The following is an 18,919-nucleotide window of genomic DNA, read 5'->3' as shown; positions in this document are numbered from 1 at the left end:
GAAACAAATCATTCAAGGAAAAGTTCATTGCAATATTTTGATGCTTTTAAATGTCTTGTTCAGTGTCCCACAAACCAATAGGCTAGTTGCACAAGATGGCGTCTATCAACTTCCGGCGGCTGGGTGTGAGCCCGAGTACTTCCGGTCTTCGGTGTGGAGTTGTTTGGGGAGTTAGCGATATACATACAATAGATAGAGAGAGAGAGATAGATAGATAGATAGATAGATAGATAGAGAGAGATAGAGATAGAGAGAGAGAGATAGATAGATAGATAGATAGATAGATAGCAAGATACATAGCATACAGTTAGCATACAGATATCGATAGATAGCATAGATGATGAGCGGTAAAGAAAAGCGATTGGCCTTCCAGCGGGTAAGAAAGTGTGTACCCCTTTGTACAAATAAGTCCCGTTATAATCGGGAGATAAGTTTTCATTAATTTCCTATTAATTCTGAGGTAAAGGCTCAGTGGCTGATCAAGGTCCGTAGGGATAATTTCAGCCCCACAACAAATACCCGTGTGTGTAGTAGGCATTTTCGACCAGGAGACTTATTGGTCACAGCTGGAGGACTGAACAGAGTAAAGAAAGGAGCTACACCTGTTCTCTTTGCTTGGAATAACTACGAGCTACCTACACCAAGACGTAATGTTTGGGAGCGTCGGCCGAGGGCAGAGAGTCCCACCCCGGACTTGACAGCTGAGTACGAGGTGGAAACACTTGCGCCACCGGATCATGATTACTCTGTAAATCCAGCGACGGCAGTGATGGCAAATCAGGTGGCCGACGAGAACGAAGCCTTGAAAATCCAGGTTAGGGAGCTCCAACACCAGCTGGAAGTGTTACAACTGAGATCTCGTTTCAGGATACAACGCCTGGCAGGGTTGGACGAGGACATTCGTTTCTACACCCGGTTTGTTTATAAGGTTTGTTTATAATGCTATCAGGATGTTGTTATGGCCACTAGTTTGATAAACACTTTTCATTTGGGGAAGCTAATTTAAGAAACAAAACTATGTCTAACATGAACAATATTACATTCTTAGATTTGCCACATACAAGCATTTCCTCGCCTTTTGGAAATTGGTGGAGCCTGCAGCCAACACCAAGATGGTGCGGATCACCAACGCCAAGGCATCCTCTGCCAGCAGCTCGGATTCCACTCAACCATCAACAATGGTAAGCAGCATACAAGCATGGATGTATATGAATAATTATGCACGCTGCGCACTATACCACCGTTTAACAAGTGCATCAAATCACTCACAAAACACACACACACACACACACACACACACACACACACACACACACACACACACACACACACACACACACACACACACACACACACACACACACACACACACACACACACACACACACACACACACACACACACACACACACACACACACACACACACACACAGAACAACAAACCCCGGGAAAATGTGTTACAACTGTACCCGGTCTCCCCTATAACAGTATCTACAGTATGCCTAACACTTTTTTGTTTTCACAGAAACTTCCACCCATAGATGAGCTGCTGCTGTTCCTCATGCACCTGTCAGTGGGCCTACATCTGAGGGATCGAGCAGAACGGTTTGGCATTCACCGCACCAGTCAGCAGAATTATTTCCACCTGGACACACTTCCTCTACCAACTGCTTGGAAGAAAACATCTGTGGATCCCACGCGAAGTTATCAAAGCTCACCTTCCACCAGAGTTTTCAGCTTTTCCTGACAAGTCGCATGCTACATTCACCACATGGTGCCATTACATTTGTGTCTGGCCTGTATGCAGGATCTATGAGTGACCGGGAGATCTTCAAGCTGTCTGGCATCGTGAGCCTGCTCACACCAGACATGGCGATAATGGTCGACAAAGGGTTCCTTGTGGACAATCTGGTTGAGTGTAAAGGGTACCGGCCTGCCTTTCTGCACAAAAAAACCCAAATGAGCAGGGAGGATGTCAGGCAGACTCAATCCATTGCACGCCTGAGGGTCCATGTGGAGAGGTGCATCAGAAGAGTCAAAGAGAACAAACTATTTGACAAAGCCATACCACTGTCTGTGTGTTGAAGCATTGAGGAGCTCTTCAATGTGGCTTGCTTCCTGGTCAACTACCAGAACGGACCACTGGTAAAAGCATGGGCAAGCCTGGGCAGCAATTAGTGATGGGAATTATGGCTCTTTGAAGGGAAAATAAGCGAAATAATCACCAGGATAATGATTGACTGTATTGCCAGACCTAATGTCAATAATCTTCTTTGTAAACATGACACAAGGTGGCGCCATATCCATGTCAGAATGTACTGCTTTGAATTTACCCTCTGTATGTGTGAAGTAAATAAAGTTGCTTTGCCTTGAATGAAAATCACGCAACTCTTTATATTAGATACTGTGTTTGTGGCGATGGAGATTATTTGTTGACTCTGCTTTAAAGGATAATTTGCCTTTACAAATGGTGCGCTTTATCACTGCCTGGGTTTTGGTTGAAGTGCATCCAAATGCTGCTGCATTTGGCTCATTTTCCATTTTCAAAAGAATCGGCTAATGAATATAACTAATATATATATATTATATATAACTAATTAATTATAACCTCAAAACAAATGCACACAAAAATAACATAGGACAATACATAATATAATAAATCCACAATATGATAACATATGATGTAGTGTGGTACACTAATGTTTCATTTCATTTCAAACCTTTATTTATTCAGATTGGTCCCTTGAGATCATAGATCTCTTTTACAAGGGAGACCTGCAGCAATTTAAGTTCCACATGAAACATAAGACAACATAAAAAAAAAAACAATAGAGGATATCATACAACATATTTACATACTTATCAACATTTACAAATACCCATAGTTTCAGAAAGCATTTCACTTAGACGTGCTTTAAAAACATTCAGAGAAATAAAATTGCTCAATTTCAATTTTAGCTGTAGACTGTTCCAAGCAAGTGGAGCTGCGCACATAAAAGCTGTCTTACCTAAGACAGTCCTTACTCTTGGCACATCTAACAAGACTACATCATGCGATCTCAGACAATAGCTACTTGCAACTTGCAACTTTCTTCTATCTATCTATCTATCTATCTATCTATCTATCTATCTATCTCTCTCTCTATCTCTCTATCTATCTATCTCTCTATCGTATGTATATCGCTAACTCCCCAAACAACTCCACACCGAAGACCGGAAGTACTCTGACTCACACCCAGCCGCCGGAAGTTGATAGACGCCATCTTGTGCAACTAGCCTATTGGTTTGTGGGACACTGAACAAGACATTTAAAAGCATCAAAATATTGCAATGAACTTTTCCTTGAATGATTTGTTTCTTTCAATTAGGCAGAAGTGCACTGTTCAGAGACAAATTAATATTTTTCTCAATGAAAATACAACTTTTGTTTGAGCGCAATACATGATAGTCTACTTGTCAGCAGGGGCACCGCCAGGGATTTTGGGCCCCATGAAAAGATATCACATTGGGCCCCACCACCAGGCACAGGCCACGCAAACCAAGCACAATGCTGTAACCACACCTCCAGAACCCAACCGACTCATTTATGCTTTAAATAACTCTACCTGTACAGGCTTGCATCTATCTTGTAGTCCAATACTAACTGCACAATATTTACTGACACTGAGCTGTGAACATATAACACTGTGCAGACGTGCAACATTCTACTGCAGTAGAATTCACAATTTTATATAACACTAACATTCCTGACAATAGACCTCAATAGTCATCTTTTATGGTGTACATGCCTTTTTAATAACATTTTTGAATGGAACATTCATAAATCAAAATAAATATAACTTAAATATACATGACCTAGAACCGCCAGAGGTCGCTGTATACCTAAAACTGCCAACGGGTAAAATGTACCCGCTATAGATTTTCAAGGTACAATGTTCTTTTATTTATCATACAGAACAGTGAGTTTTGATCGCACAGGGATGAAATTTATACCAATAGAATCTGTGGACTCTCAGCTTTTCATATGATATAGGTTGCGTAGATAGCATGAAGTTTAAAATATCGCTAAGAGTGCTGATTTAAACGCTTGGTGTTAGACTTGTGTTTTGTTTAGGTACAAATCTCTCTATCGATATATCTGTAATGTTCTGTTCTATGAACATATAATTGTCTACATAAACAGACAACGCGGACTGCTTCTCTCATTCTGAGTGTCCATCTTTATTCAACTGGCACGTAACCTGCACACATGCATTAGATCCTCAACGTGAGCTCAGTCATCCAAGATCTTGTATTCTCCAAGATGTTACACTATCTATAACTATCTATATGTCTATATCTCTCTCTATCCATCTATCAATATATCTATCTATCTCTCTCTCTCAATCTAACTCTCTATCTATAAGGAACCGCAGTAGACAACAGGCGTTGCTATAGCAACACGTCATGTTTACGCTGCATTTTCTATGAGGTAAATATTACCCGCTGGCGGATATACTGTAGGTATAAATGGCCTTTTTTTGGGCGATTTTTTCAATCTGACTTCATATTGACAATTGTTAACAACAGAGTGTGCTACATAACACACTTTCAGGAAAAGTCACGGACTGGGAGATTTTAATATGTTATTGAACAAAAGTTACATACAATCAAAAAACAGCTACGGGTAAAATGTACCCGTTGGCGGTTCTAGTGTTAAATTAAAATAAAGTGAAAATTAACACCAATATTATCATTTATAAAATGCTATAACAAAAAAAATAACATAAGCAGCAGATTTTTTAATTAAATATACATACAGATGGAGCACTGAATTTCGGACTCCAGCTTACAGCTTCCTGCCTACCACCAGCCAAAGACCAGTATAGAGGAATGTTAAGCCCTCCCACTATTTTCCAAGAGGGCGTTGCCAGATTTTCAATTTCAGGTTTTAACCAGGAGATGGCGCTTCATTCACAAATACAGAAAGACAAGTTTCATGGACTTTCAGTTGTGTTTTGAAGAGCATTTGAACACATCAATATTTTAGATCAACTAAAGTATATCTAATCTTGTAATTCAATAATATATAGTCTTTATATATTAAATAATCATAATTATAATGTAAATGTTTACATTACACTTCTTTATTTGTTATGCTCATACTTTAACCTTTACAATCGTTTGCTTTAATATGCAGTATATTTTTGTGTTTGCTTCCTCCTGCTCCCTTTCGGACACATACTGTATGATTTATTATTATTATTAATATGAAGATATTATTAAGATAAGATAAGATGTTACTTTATTGATTGAACATTTTAGTTTAGAATGTGCTGTCCCACGGTAATTCAGAAGGCTCACAGGTCACATTCCGACCATTATTTAAAACAATAGGTGCTTTCACACCTTCTACAGTTTGATTTGTATAGAGGGAGCTCTGTCAGTTTTCGAATTACCCATTTGCTTTCGGGGAGCCCTATTTTTCAGAGCACATCCTGCTACTAAATATGTCACACGCACGCTCTGTTGACTGGCGCAGCAGCGCGGATGCGATCAATTGCTATAAAAACACTCTTCTACTAATACAGACGGTGTCACTATGCCGGCGGATGTGGCCGTTGTTGAAGCCTCTTCAGGCTCCGCATCGGCAGGCCTCTCCCTCGGTGTGGAGCTGTCAAACTCGACCCTAACGCCGCTTACAGCCGGCCAACTAAAAGTTGTTTTCCGTTCACGTTGTCATTTATAGACTCCTTCGCTTCTTTGCTTGTGAATCCAAAAGCTGTGACGCTTGGCTGTTTTCGTTTTGCCATATTTTTTTTATTACACAGCCAGAGTTAAACAAATATCAATATGAACATTTCAAATACCGCGCCGGCATCACCGCCATAATCATAGCAACGTAAGTAAGAATGCAGCGCCGCCACATACAGATGGCAACACCCAGACATATTCACAAATATAAAACAAATATTCAGAAACTGTAATGAACAATAACTATTATTTATTTCAAGAACTGTTATTTACAGAAACTCAACATTTCTAATCTGTGTGACACAAATATGCACGATTGTTTCGGGCTCCCCCTATTTATCTCAAAGTCAGCCTTCAGGGGAGCTCCCTCCCTCTTCGGGGGAGCCAAGGTCCTCCTAGCTCCCCCCCCATTTCGAACAGTGTCTGTGGCTGAATGGCCAGCGATTAGGCGCGGCGCATTTGTCATAGGTGATCAGAGCTAACTGCCTGCCGTCAGATTTCATTTAAAAAACAGATCTGATTTTAAGACTATTTCTGCGGTCATAAAGAATGATAAGAATAAGAATAATGCGTATTGAACTGGTTTCCTTAATTAGTGAGTTTATTTAATACTAGAACCGCCAATCGGGTCAATTTGTGTGATGTGTGTTGTGTGTGTGCAATGTAACTTTTTTTCAATAAAATATTAAAGTCTCCCAGTCCCTGACTTTTCCTGAAAGTGTGTTATGTAGCACCCTATGTTGTTAAAAATTGCATTCTAATAGCGGGATTTGACAGGTTTAGGTAGGCCTATACAAAAACCTCTGGCGGTTCTAGTGTTAAGGTAATTAGGTACAGTAGAAGCCCTTTTTTATCAGTAACGAATTTAGCAGTTGAACATAAAAGTCAACTAACTGAGGGTCACTTGCAATGACAGTGTTGTGTCTAACTGTAAGCTTGTCACTCAGAGTAACCTACCGTTAATTTAGCTGCTGGAGGAGAAAGATCAAGGGGGGAGGGGGGGGAGAGAGCTGTGGTTGATGGGCCATTAGTTGTGTAAATACACAGCTGAGAGCTGCCGTTTCATTCAGACTGTTTAAAAAACTGTAACAACGGACTATTTTTCTTAGCGGATGCATGTCAATTTAAATCAATACATACAACTATTTTTTAAATCAATACATACAACTATTTTTTAAATCAATAAAAACATTTTCTAAATCCATAAAAGCATTTCAATTAATATTGGGAGTCATGTCGTTACTTTGCTGAGAATTTGGCCGTGTAATAAGCGGGATAATTTGCAGCGACTTGTTCCTTATGGGGAAAATAACACCCGTCATGTGTGTGTAGTAGAGGTGTGTGTGGTTAAAACACTTTCATGAAGTGAAGGAATTTCCTTCTATAAAACAGCTGTGGGCAGCAGTGAGTGTCACGGACATGCGAATAAAATTAGACTCTGTTGCTCCTTTGAAAAAGAAGAAAATAAAACAACATAGATTAGCTCCATGGCATAATGCCGAAACCCGCAAAATAAAGCAAAAGTCGAGACAACTTGAAAGGATATGGCGTTCCACTAAACTTGAAGAATCTCGTTTAATTTGGCATATTACACTCAATGAATATAAGAAAGCACTGCGTAAAGCGAGAGTAGCATACTACTCTTCATTAATAGATGAGAATAAGAATAATGCAAGATTTCTTTTCAGCACTGTAGCCAGGCTGACAGAGAGCCACAGCTCGACTGAGCCTTCTATTCCCATAGCACTCAGTAGTAATGATTTTATGTGCTTTTTTAACGATAAAATTGTTACTCTTAGAAACAAAATCAATGACCTCTTGCCTTTAACCAGTATAGTGTTATCAACATCTCCCGGAAACGTAAGTTCTAATATTACACTAGATAGTAAACTAGAATGCTTTTCAGCCATAAACCTTGAACAATTAAATTCAATGATTCTCTCTTCTAAACCATCAACGTGTATCTTAGACCCGATTCCAACTAAGCTGTTAAAATAAGTTTTTCCATTAATTAGCACTTCTTTATTAAATATTATGAATATGTCTTTATTATCAGGCTATGTTCCACAATCTTTCAAAGTAGCAGTGATAAAACCACTTCTCAAAATGCACAACCTCGATCCAGAGGTTTTAGCCAACTATAGACCTATTTCTAATCTTCCGTTCCTCTAAAAGATTCTTGAGAAAGCAGTCGCAAAACAGCTGTGTGATTACTTAAAAAACTATGATTTATTTGAAGATTTTCAGTCTGGCTTTAGAACACAACATAGCACAGAGACAGCTCTGGTTAAAGTCACAAATGACATTCTAATAGCCTCTGACAAGGGACTTGTCTCTATTCTTGTCTTGCTCGATCTTAGTGCTGCATTTGATACTATCGACCATGATATCCTATTGCAAAGACTAGAGCACTTAGTTGGCATACAGGGAACTGCATTAGGCTGCTTTAGGTCCTATCTATCTGAACGCTCTCAGTTTGTACGTGTCAACGATGAATCTTCCATGCAAACCAAAGTTAGCCATGGAGTGCCACAGGGCTCAGTGCTTGGACCTATTTTGTTCACCCTATATATGCTTCCGTTAGGCAATATTATAAGGAATCATTCTGTAAACTTTCATTGTTATGCGGATGATACTCAACTATATTTATCAATCAAGCCTGATGAAATTAATCATCTAAATAAAATTCAAGACTGCCTCAAGGACTTAAAAACGTGGATGACCTTAAATTTGTTGATGTTAAACACGACCAAAACTGAAGTTATTGTACTTGGCCCGAAGAATCTACGAAACAAATTATCTAAAGATATATTAACTATGGATGGCATTAATTTGGCCTCCAGTGAGACTGTAAGGAATCTTGGTGTTATATTTGATCAGGATTTATCCTTTAACGCCCACATAAAATCAATTTCAAGGACCGCCTACTTCCATCTACGTAACATTGCAAAAATCAGGCATATCTTGCCTCAAAACGATGCAGAGAAACTAGTCCATGCATTTGTTACTTCAAGGCTGGATTATTGTAACTCCTTATTATCAGGGTGTACCAAGAAGTCAGTCAAGTCGCTTCAGCTGATTAAAAATGCTGCAGCTCGTGTACTAACCAGAGTTAGGAAAAGGGACCACATTACTCCTGTTCTGGCTGCCTTACACTGGCTCCCTATAGAACACAGGATATAATTTAAAATTCTTCTTCTCGCCTACAAAGCCCTTAATGGGCAGGCACCGTCTTACCTTAAAGAACTCACTATACCCTATTGTCCTACTAGGGCATTGCGTTCCAAGAATGCAGGGTTGTTGGTTGTTCCTAGAGTCTCTAAAAGTACAATGGGAGCCAGAGCCTTTTCTTATCAAGCTCCACTTTTGTGGAATCAGCTTCCAGTTTGTGTTCGGACGGCAGACACCCTATCCGTTTTTAAGAGTGCGCTTAAGACCTTCCTTTTTGATAAAGCTTATAGTTAGGGCTGATTAGATTCAGCCCCTAGTTTTGCTGATATAGGCTTAGTTTGTCGGGGGACATCTTACTTCTTCCTTCTCTCTGTCTATACCTGTGTACTCTCATGTTCCGATTAACCCAGCTTCCCCAAATTTCTTTCTTTTTGGTGTCTATATACGCCGGGATCCGGAGTCATGGATGATCCTGCGGTCCTGTGTCATGGATTGCGAATCCTGGATCTTGAGTCGTGGCTGTGGTCCTGGATCATAAGTCCTGGATGGATATACTCATGGATTCATCTTCCTATTATACACACATGCATTTCCAAACATTTGGACTACCTATGTTGCAAATGTATTATCTTTTCAATTTACACACGGCATCTATTGCACGTCTGTCCGTCCTGGGAGAGGGATCCCTCCTCTGTTGCTCTCCCTGAGGTTTCTCCCATTTTTCCCTTTAAACTGTGGGTTTTCTCTGGAAGTTTTTCCTTGTACGATGTGAGGGTCTAAGGACAGAGGGTGTCGTATTGTCATACTGATATTCTGTACAAACTGTGAAGTCCACTGAGACAAATGTAACATTTGTGATATTGGGCTATATAAATAAACATTGATTGATTGATGATTGATTGACATGAATTCATAGATCAAGGCAGACTGGTGCACACACTCTCCTGTCCTGCCAGGCGACACGCCCATTCTAAGCCGTGTCCCTCACTCCTCACATCCCAAGCATCCCCACAAGTGTATTATGTTGTTACATTGTTTCAGATGTTATGTTTCAGTTGTGCTCTGTCTATGTTCAGTGATGCAAACTTGTCACCTTTCGGCGAAATTCGCCGTTTTGAATCCAAAATAAGTCGTTTGTGTGATTCATGTAGATCTGCAATACAAATATTTTTGGGGTATGGGGGGGGCTGGGACCCGGAGTAATCTGCGGCCGTGAGCTGTTATTTGCCATCATGACACGCATGGTGTTCTTTTTTTATATATTATAATGAAGTACGAGCTGTGTGCTCGAGTCTTCCTGCCTGTCGGCTCTGCTCATGGATGTATAATAAGGCTCTGCTGCTCCGAGATGATGGTCTAGCTTCAGCAGCTACATTACCTACGGGTGCGTTCGTTAATATTAACTGTGCGTCCGGAGTCACTGTGGCACAGACTGGACCGCTGGTGAACAGCTGTTAGAACGGGCTGTTCAGGTGTTCAGAGCAGAGCTCCTTGTCGGAGCGGCAGAGCGTGATGTGAACTGAAAAGTTTTTCTGTGGCAATATTATTTAAGGAATCGTTGAGCTAGCTAGCTAGCATACATTGTCACTATCTGCTAACGTTAGCTTTAGCCTTCTATTTCTAATAGTTTTTTTCATAGGCTATAAACAGAGGTGGTATAAGTATATATATTGTACTTGAGTAAAAGTAGAAGTACTCAGATCTTGTACTTGAGTAAAAGTAGAAGTACTCAGGTCTTGTACTTGAGTAAAAGTAGAAGTACTCAGATCTTGTACTTGAGTAAAAGTAGAAGCACACAGATCTTGTACTAGAGTAAAAGTAGAAGTACTCAAATCTTGTACTTGAGTAAAAGTAGAAGCACACAGATCTTGTACTAGAGTAAAAGTAGAAGTACTCAAATCTTGTACTTGAGTAAAAGTAGAAGCACTCAGGTCTTGTACTTGAGTAAAAGTAGAAGCACACAGATCTTGTACTAGAGTAAAAGTAGAAGTACTCAGGTCTTGTACTTGAGTAAAAGTAGAAGTACTCAGATCTTGTACTTGACTAAAAGTAATAGTCCCAGAGTGTAGGAATACTCTGTTACAGTAAAAGTCCTGCATTCAAAATGTTCCTCAAGTAAAAGTAGAAAAGTATTATCATCAAAATATAGTGAAAGTAGCGACAGTAAAAGTAGTCATTGTGCAGATTGGTCCATTTCAGAATAATAGATATGATATGTTTTATAATGATTGATCATGAAAGTGTTCTCAAAGCTGCTAAAGGTGCAGCTAGTTTGAATGACTTTGTATACTGCAGGGTAGCTTGTGGATTTACTCCAGGTGGAACTAAAGTCTGATTTAACACTTGATTATATTTCACTTAATTCATCCAGATCTGTGAAGTAACTAAAGGTATTAAATACATGTAGTGGAGTCAAAGTACACCATGTACCTCTGAACTGTAGTGGAGTAGAAGAACAAAGTAGCAAAACATTGAAATACTTAAATAAAGTACAAGTATCTCAAAATTGTGCCCAAGTATAGTACTTGTTGAGTTTATGAACTTAGTTACTTTACACCATGTGGCTATAAAGATAAAAAGACTAAGACTTGCACAGAGGCATGAAAATACATTTTCAAAATGCTCAACAGTGCTGCCAAAATTATAAACTGACTGCTCCACAATTTAAAATAAATGCTTTTATATATTAGATGTGACTCTTTGGCGTTTCTGTTATTATTAACACTGCTGCTTTAGTTGTTCTGACTGCTAAAATCCTCTGTCATTCCGTGGGGTGGGGGAGCCGGGGGCTCGGATCCTTGTCACCTTTTTCATACCTGATGAGTTTGCATCCCTGTATGTTAAAAAGCCTCAGTCACCTTAATTCATGTAATAAAAACATCTCAGGTCAGTAACACTCAAAGCTAAATGTGCAATACCATGTTCAGCTATGTTACTATTTATAATGTTATTGTTGTTACATCAGAAGATGTACATATTGAAATGATTTCTTAACTTACAGTAGGCTATTTCTTACAATGTGTGTTGGAAGGATTTATTAAATTACAATGAATATTGTCATTGTTGAAGGCTTTTAGAGAAGGGTGAACTATAAGCCTGAATTACATAAAATGTTATACCTAAAAACATAAAAGCCACAATAAATAAGTCTGCCGTTTCATTCACTGTTTAAAAAACTGTAACAACGGACTATTTTTCTTAGCGGATGCATGTGAATTTAAATCAATACAAGACTGCAAACTCACAAGACAGAGAAATCAAAGTTTGTTCTCCAGAGAAGAGGTTGATTTCACTTCATTTATTTCATATTTTCTAAAGATGTGGAAATGGCAAAAAAAATAACTTGAGAGCTGTAACCAAGACAACTGTAACAACATGAGTAGAGAGCCACCAAGGTTTTTCAAGTCCCTCTCTTACTCCATGTTGCCAACCCAAACTTTCAGGTACATGACGGGACACCTTGCTTCTTTTTGTTGTTTGCGCTCCTCTGGCTGGGTGCTGGCAGGTGGAGGGCAGTGATGTTGGCAGGTGGAGGGGCAGTGATGTTACGGGTGGAGGGGCAGTGATGTTAGCTGTTACACACCAGGCTCAAACTTAACACATTGCATCCTTCTTTGCAGTGTCCTTATTCCTGGAAGGGGAATCTGCAATTCCTGCAGAGTTTTGTAACCCGTTGGTCCGCACGCAAAGCGAATTTTTAAAGCCTTCTTAATTGTCTCATTGCTCCATTTCATCCCCTTTGTGGTGAGTCTGCCTAATGCCTTAAGTTGGTCTTTTGAAAACGTTTTCTTATATTTGTTGTCCCTAATTTTCATTGTTTTCTTGAGAGCTGCATTTTCCTTCCTGATTTTTCTTAGTGCAGACTTTGCTTTTTTGGTGATTCCTTCTTGGCTCTTTAATTTTCTCTTTAATTTTTTTAATAGATCTGTTTGACTGGCTGCTGGTTCCCTCGTATGCTGACTGGCTGCTGGTTCCCTCGTATGCTGACTGGCTGCTGGTTCCCTCGTATGCTGACTGGCTGCTGGTTCCCTCGTATGCTGACTGGCTGCTGGCTGAGTGGGTGGTGTCCACCCTCCCTGTCTCTCCTCACTAGCCATGTCCTCTCTTTCTTCACCCTCACTTTCCTTTCTCTCAGTCTCCTCATCCCTTCTTCCCTCAATCTTTGAGACTAATGTAAGTAGAAGACATGGCACTGTAGATTTTCGAACATTTAAAATATTATACCACTTAAAAATAAGAAATATGACTTTTGTTACTAAGAGTTCATACTTATTATACCTGTGTCACCTTTCACACTATAGCTGTGATCATGAGGTATGGGCTTTGTAGATACAGGTCCCGGGGTGAATCGTGGTGCAGGGGCCCTTCTCTTTTTGACCACAGGGCGATGCACGAAGATGGTGGGTATAGTCTCTGCTCTCAGCCTAGTCTTGCCCTTTTTTGTCTTGACAAACTGGTCTGCATCAAAATGTGCCTGCGGAGTGACTTGAGGTTACTTCACACACAGAACAACTCAGTTTTGTCTGCCCACATACATATTCCATAGTGGTTGAATACACGGTATTAGGAAACACTTTATACTTACTGGACATGTTATACTCATTACATACTTTATATAAAATATGACCAAGAATGTGAGACAACTTTAGAGAAATTCATATCACATCTGTTACTGATGCCATTTCTCATACTTTGTTAAACTCACAAATAATAAAGTTCCATAACTTCAGTTGGGAACAAAGACCACACCTTATCTCCCCAAGGCAATTTCCCATCCAATAGGTGTGCTATATAGGTGTGTATAACCCTTTCTCCTGTCTGTTACTCCCTCTTTCAGCACAAGAACCAGAGGGGGATTCAATGGAGCCTGAATACCTGCATTGAGACCCTCACCCTGCACCCTGAGTCTCAACTCTCAGTGTTTTTCAAGCCTTTCCCTGTTTTTTTGTATTAAACAAAACATTAAGCTTTCCCAATGGTGTGGTTTTCGTTTTGTGAAAAAGTGCAAATGCAGTGTTTGTATATAATAACCTCACATATTTTTTTTGCTGTTGGTCGTGAAATTGCTCCTGCTGACTTGAGGCAGCCATTTTTTCCTCCGCTCTGTGTCAGTGGGAAAGCCGTACATTCGTACTCCTTTCTCTGAGCGATTAGAGCATCCCCAGGCAGCACAGCAAACCATGGTGGCGACTAGGAGGCAGCACAGCAAACCAGGACAACACGGAGGAAAAGGCACAGACAAACTGCATGATATGCTATTCAATGTTTATTGAATTCCATGTATTTGCAATGGATATTCCTAAAACAACACATTTAACATCATCATCATCATCATGCTGTTGCTGCTGCTGCTAGTCCTTTGATAGTCACCTGTCGGTCTCCTGTCCTTTCTGAAAGCCATAAAGATGACATTAGTCATTTAGATAACTTGTGTCCTCAATTACCATGGGATTACTGACACTACCATGAATTTAAGAAAATGGTAGAATTGAATCTAATCTGAATTTTGAAGCATTCCTTTAGATCCCCTCCCTCTAAATATATCAATAAACATTAGAAAGTGATGCTCCTGACTACCATACAAGTTTGAAAAGATAATATTGGTTTTAAAGAATTCAAAGCTATAAACAGCAACAGGCTCTTTAACCAAGGCACTGTTAGCCTAACATGTAAACTAGTTGTTCACACTAATCCTAATATTATCACTTAATATTAGCAAATTCTATTTTATTTTTTAAAACATATTGATGTAAATACATACACATATCGATTTGTTGTATAATAATTACAACAAATCGTAGTTCTATCTCCTGTTATCAATGCATTCACATTGCCCGCCATGAACTTCCGGGGAACAATCCTCGTCTCCATGAATCACGTGACGATAACCGTTTTTGGACTTCCGCTGTCGTAACTCTTCTATCTATATGGCGCTGCTCTTACCCTGCTTGTCAGCACTGAAACCCGGAAAGGTTGAGTACCCCAAAGTTTTATGGTTGTAAATGTATAGTATGGGTCCTTAGCACATTCAACTGCCGAATGCTAACTTGCATATGATGGGCAATTTGCACAATTTGCATAATTAGCATTGATTAGCATTATAGCAGACAATGGTTAAAGAATGGCGTGGCTGTTTTGATCAATTCTGTAGGGATTTTCTTGGTTATTGAGGATGCTGAATACATTTCTGACATTTTAAGCATCCAAATGCAGTTTTAACAGGAAAGTTGCCAAATTTGTACTCCTGGTGGGCTAATGCTAATTAACACAATTTGTGCTAATTGTGCAAATTGCCCCCAAAATATGCAAGTTAGCATCCTTTGCAACTTTGGGGGACTCAAAATGTATAGGATTGCCAAATAGATTATGCTATACGAGTAAAGGGACAACAGACTACTATCTCATATCAATGTTCCTACTGAGCCATTCCAGCTGACCCATAAAGTAATGCAGCAAAAACCAACAGCGCACAAAGAATAAACTTCTGCCCTTTTCTGTTCCCGTAAGTTTATCTTTCCATCTTCCTATTATTAGTCTGCAGCGAGGGCCAGAGGATCTGGAAATCTTTTGCAAACATCTATCATCTGTGTGTCCACGGTGTGTAAGTGGTGAACAGGACAGGAGATGCAGAAAAGTCTGGAGGGAAGCTAAAGCATTGCTCCAGGGGGTGGATGTGATTTCTTTTCGTTGGAAAGTAGAATAAATACACAGCAATTTATCTTGGTTTCATCAGTGACAGTGAAACCGAGTCATTACAGAGATCCTTGGGGGTCACAGCTTTGATCAATGCAGCATCCGGTACGTGCAACTGCACTGTCATTGAGCTGTGTATTGATATATTCTTGGACATTGTAATTCAATCTGCACACAAGTCAGTGAAAGGTGAAAAATATTGGATATACACAACTTTGGATGGAAAAACGTTTTTTTCTTTCTCTATCCCAGTTTTACTTTCTGTCTTACATAAACACACACAGAGACAAATGTATGAGAGAAGTCCAATGTAGTACTCATGAATGCCAAACTGTATTAAATTGCTGTTATTACAGGGCACTGGCTTCCTGCTATGGTCGTGTAGTCCCTCAAAATATAGGAAGCAGGACAACCTCTTAATTGGCGGGAATCATTGGGTTAAGAAGTATGTTAAAGAGGAGCAGGAATAAAAGAGCATTTACAGATGGAATTGGACTTGAGTAAAGACAGATCGCATGGTGCTCTCACATGCTCTTATGATGGTTACAACTTTGGCGTGTTCGTTAGCTTTAAGTAGTAATGTGAAAAAAACATGGATGCAACAAAGACGACTTACTCAGAGCATTAAAACAACACATCCATGGCTTTTTTCGACATCGGTGTGACGTTGAAGAGCAAAATTTAAGGATAATTGGAAAAAATTAAATGTCCTTTCCTTCCTACACCGCACAAATAGCCGACGGATTGTTGTTCTGTCAGATTTCAGTGACATTGTGTAAGCTTAAATACCCAGATAAACAAAAGTGGGATGCTGAATCAATACATTTAAATAATCTTACATGTTGAATGCGTTACCACTAAACGTATTCGTCCCGAACCGTCACGGTGCCTAAAAGCTGTTTGCCAGCCGCCCTTAAACAACAAATGAAGAACAAGAAGAAAACACAACAAAATGAACAAAATACAAGAAGAAGAAAAGTTAGTATGGCGATTTCAGATAACACACAGGCGCTAGAACCCACCTGCTTCTTTGAAATCAGCTGTGTGGGAACATTTCAGGTTCCCTGTGGACTACAATAACGATGGAGTGCGAGTGGTGGATCGGACGAGGACGTTGTGTTGGCGTTGTTTGACAGCGGTGCGGTATGCTAATTCCAACACACGCCAAACATGCTAAATCATATCAGAAGGCATCAGCCAGATTTGCCAATGACCGGAGCCCGGCAAAAGACAACAGCAGTTCAACAGCTTATCCCCGCTGTTTTAAAGAAGCCAATAGACATGAAAGCCGAGAGATCAAAATAAATAACGGAAGTTATTGGCATATATATTTCAACGGCAAAACTTTCTTATTATTTATTTTGTAATATTTTCAAGACATTCTTTTTAGTCTTGCAGCTTGATGAAACCTTTTTGTTTGACCTCAGCCATTATAGATAATATGGCCATCTGAGTTTGTGTGGTACTGTTTGTGGTTTGTTTTTAATGTGTAATACAGTTAAGTATTCAAAATGTTAGAGTTCCTTATTTTTAGACTGAAACGTGCACTACTGTTTAAAAATAAATAATAACAAACCTGGAATTATGCATTTGGGACTTTTCTTGTTGTACCGAACCCGTACCGAACCGTGACCCCCAAACCGAGGTACGTACCGAACCGTGAATTATGTGAACCGTTACACCCCTAGAATTTACCAATTGGTTTGTGGACTATGGTTTTGAAGCCATGCTATTTTAGCTGGACAACAATTGGGCAGTGACCAGTCAATCACCCGGTAGCCACACCCCAAAGCATACCCTTCTTTATGGTCAATCTTACTCTAAATGGAACTTGATTTAAAAAATAAAAAAAAACATAATGTTGTGTCGAAGAATATTTCAAACTAGAACAGAGACTACAACCTCTTTAGAAAAATGTGTACTGATGTTATAAGCCCAATACATGTTTTCATAGTCTGCTGTTCAAACTCTATTAAAACAGTGGATTATCCCTTCTGATTATTAAAGAGAAAGCTTAATAGTGTTGCCATTTGGCAGAGCAGCAATAGACACCATATTAATGTATTACATGTTTACATTAATCTGTTTATCGATTGACTCATCACTACCTTAATACACACATGCCTATACAACCTGATAGTGTACACTTACACACAACATACAACCTAACCTCTGCTATATAGTTGTAAGAAAATAACATGCAAGTCATATTACACTGGGTTCTCAGTTTCAAGCATCCAGCACGCGCGCGCGCGCACACACACACACACACACACACACACACACACACACACACACACACACACACACACACACACACACACACACACACACACACACACACACACACACACACACACACACACACACACACACACACACACACACACACACACACACACACACACACACACACACACACACACACACACACACACACTGAACTGGGAGTGACCTGGTTGGCAGACACATAGTCCTGATGGAAGGAATGTAACCCAACTCCCCCCGCCTCACCCTCAACTCCCCCCTCATCCATCCAGCAGTCTGCTGGCCCAGCTTTGAGAGGACAGAGAGAAGCACACAGCGCTAGGGTGAGAAGGATGCCTTTTATCTCAGCCCAATTCATGAAACTCCTCATATGCTCTGGCAAATATTCATCTGCGGGGAGTCTGGCAAGTGTTCATTGTGTAAAAGATTAATCTGTGTTTGACTTCTGGACCCCACTAAACAGGAAACAGACAGTCCAATACATATGTTCTATTTTATTCTTCAGCTACGCACATAATACTTCCAGTCCCAACAAAATTTAAAAAATCAAGAGTAGAAGTTGCAACAGAGGAAAAGCAGAAACAAAGAGTTGAACAACAGACAGCAATTACAAAGGGCAAGAAAATAAACTCTACAATAAGATCAGCGAAAGCAAAGACAAACATAAGCTACCACATAATCCTTCATAACTCCTTACACCAACAAACAGTGGAAACAATATCAGGAATAGCATGTTAAGTTAAGCACCAAGCTCAAAACAAAGCTAATGTTGAAGCATTTGTAACAAATGAATGTTACTTGACCTGTAAATATAGCTCACATTATCGTCCAAGAGGTAATTATGACTGGAAATGTAGCTTTAATGAGTTCTAAATGGGGAAACCATACCCTAATTTAAAGTTAATTTGGTTAATGGATGCTTTTCACCAACATATGACCGGCTCTGTCTAGCCTAAGGGAATGCTATTTATGCAGAGTGTGTTACCCCCAAAATCCACAGCACACGGCTGCATCACGTTCCTGCTCCGTCACGGCTGCCACAGAAGATCCTCT

The 18,919-nt window shown here is 39.8% G+C and overlaps 1 long non-coding RNA gene across 3 annotated transcripts; it reads left to right on the top strand.

The window, feature by feature from the left end:
• The first annotated feature begins 11,768 nt into the window (after nt 1-11,768).
• LOC307045107 lies at nt 11,769-13,876 on the top strand. Of its 3 annotated transcripts, none has more exons than XR_013809782.1 (3): nt 11,769-13,078; nt 13,207-13,305; nt 13,743-13,876. It is a non-coding gene; the product is annotated as an uncharacterized lncRNA (long non-coding RNA). The 3 variants fall into 3 exon arrangements; XR_013809783.1 differs by having other exon boundaries at nt 12,248-13,078; nt 13,241-13,305; XR_013809784.1 differs by having other exon boundaries at nt 12,248-13,078; nt 13,235-13,305.
• Nucleotides 13,877-18,919: the final 5,043 nt, after the last annotated feature.

Source organism: Notothenia rossii (assembly GCF_949606895.1).
Source record: "Notothenia rossii genome assembly, chromosome: 6".
Classification (NCBI taxonomy): Eukaryota; Metazoa; Chordata; class Actinopteri; order Perciformes; family Nototheniidae; genus Notothenia; species Notothenia rossii.
The sequence above is the reverse complement of the archived record's forward strand: the minus strand, read 5'-3'. Positions and strand labels throughout refer to the sequence as shown.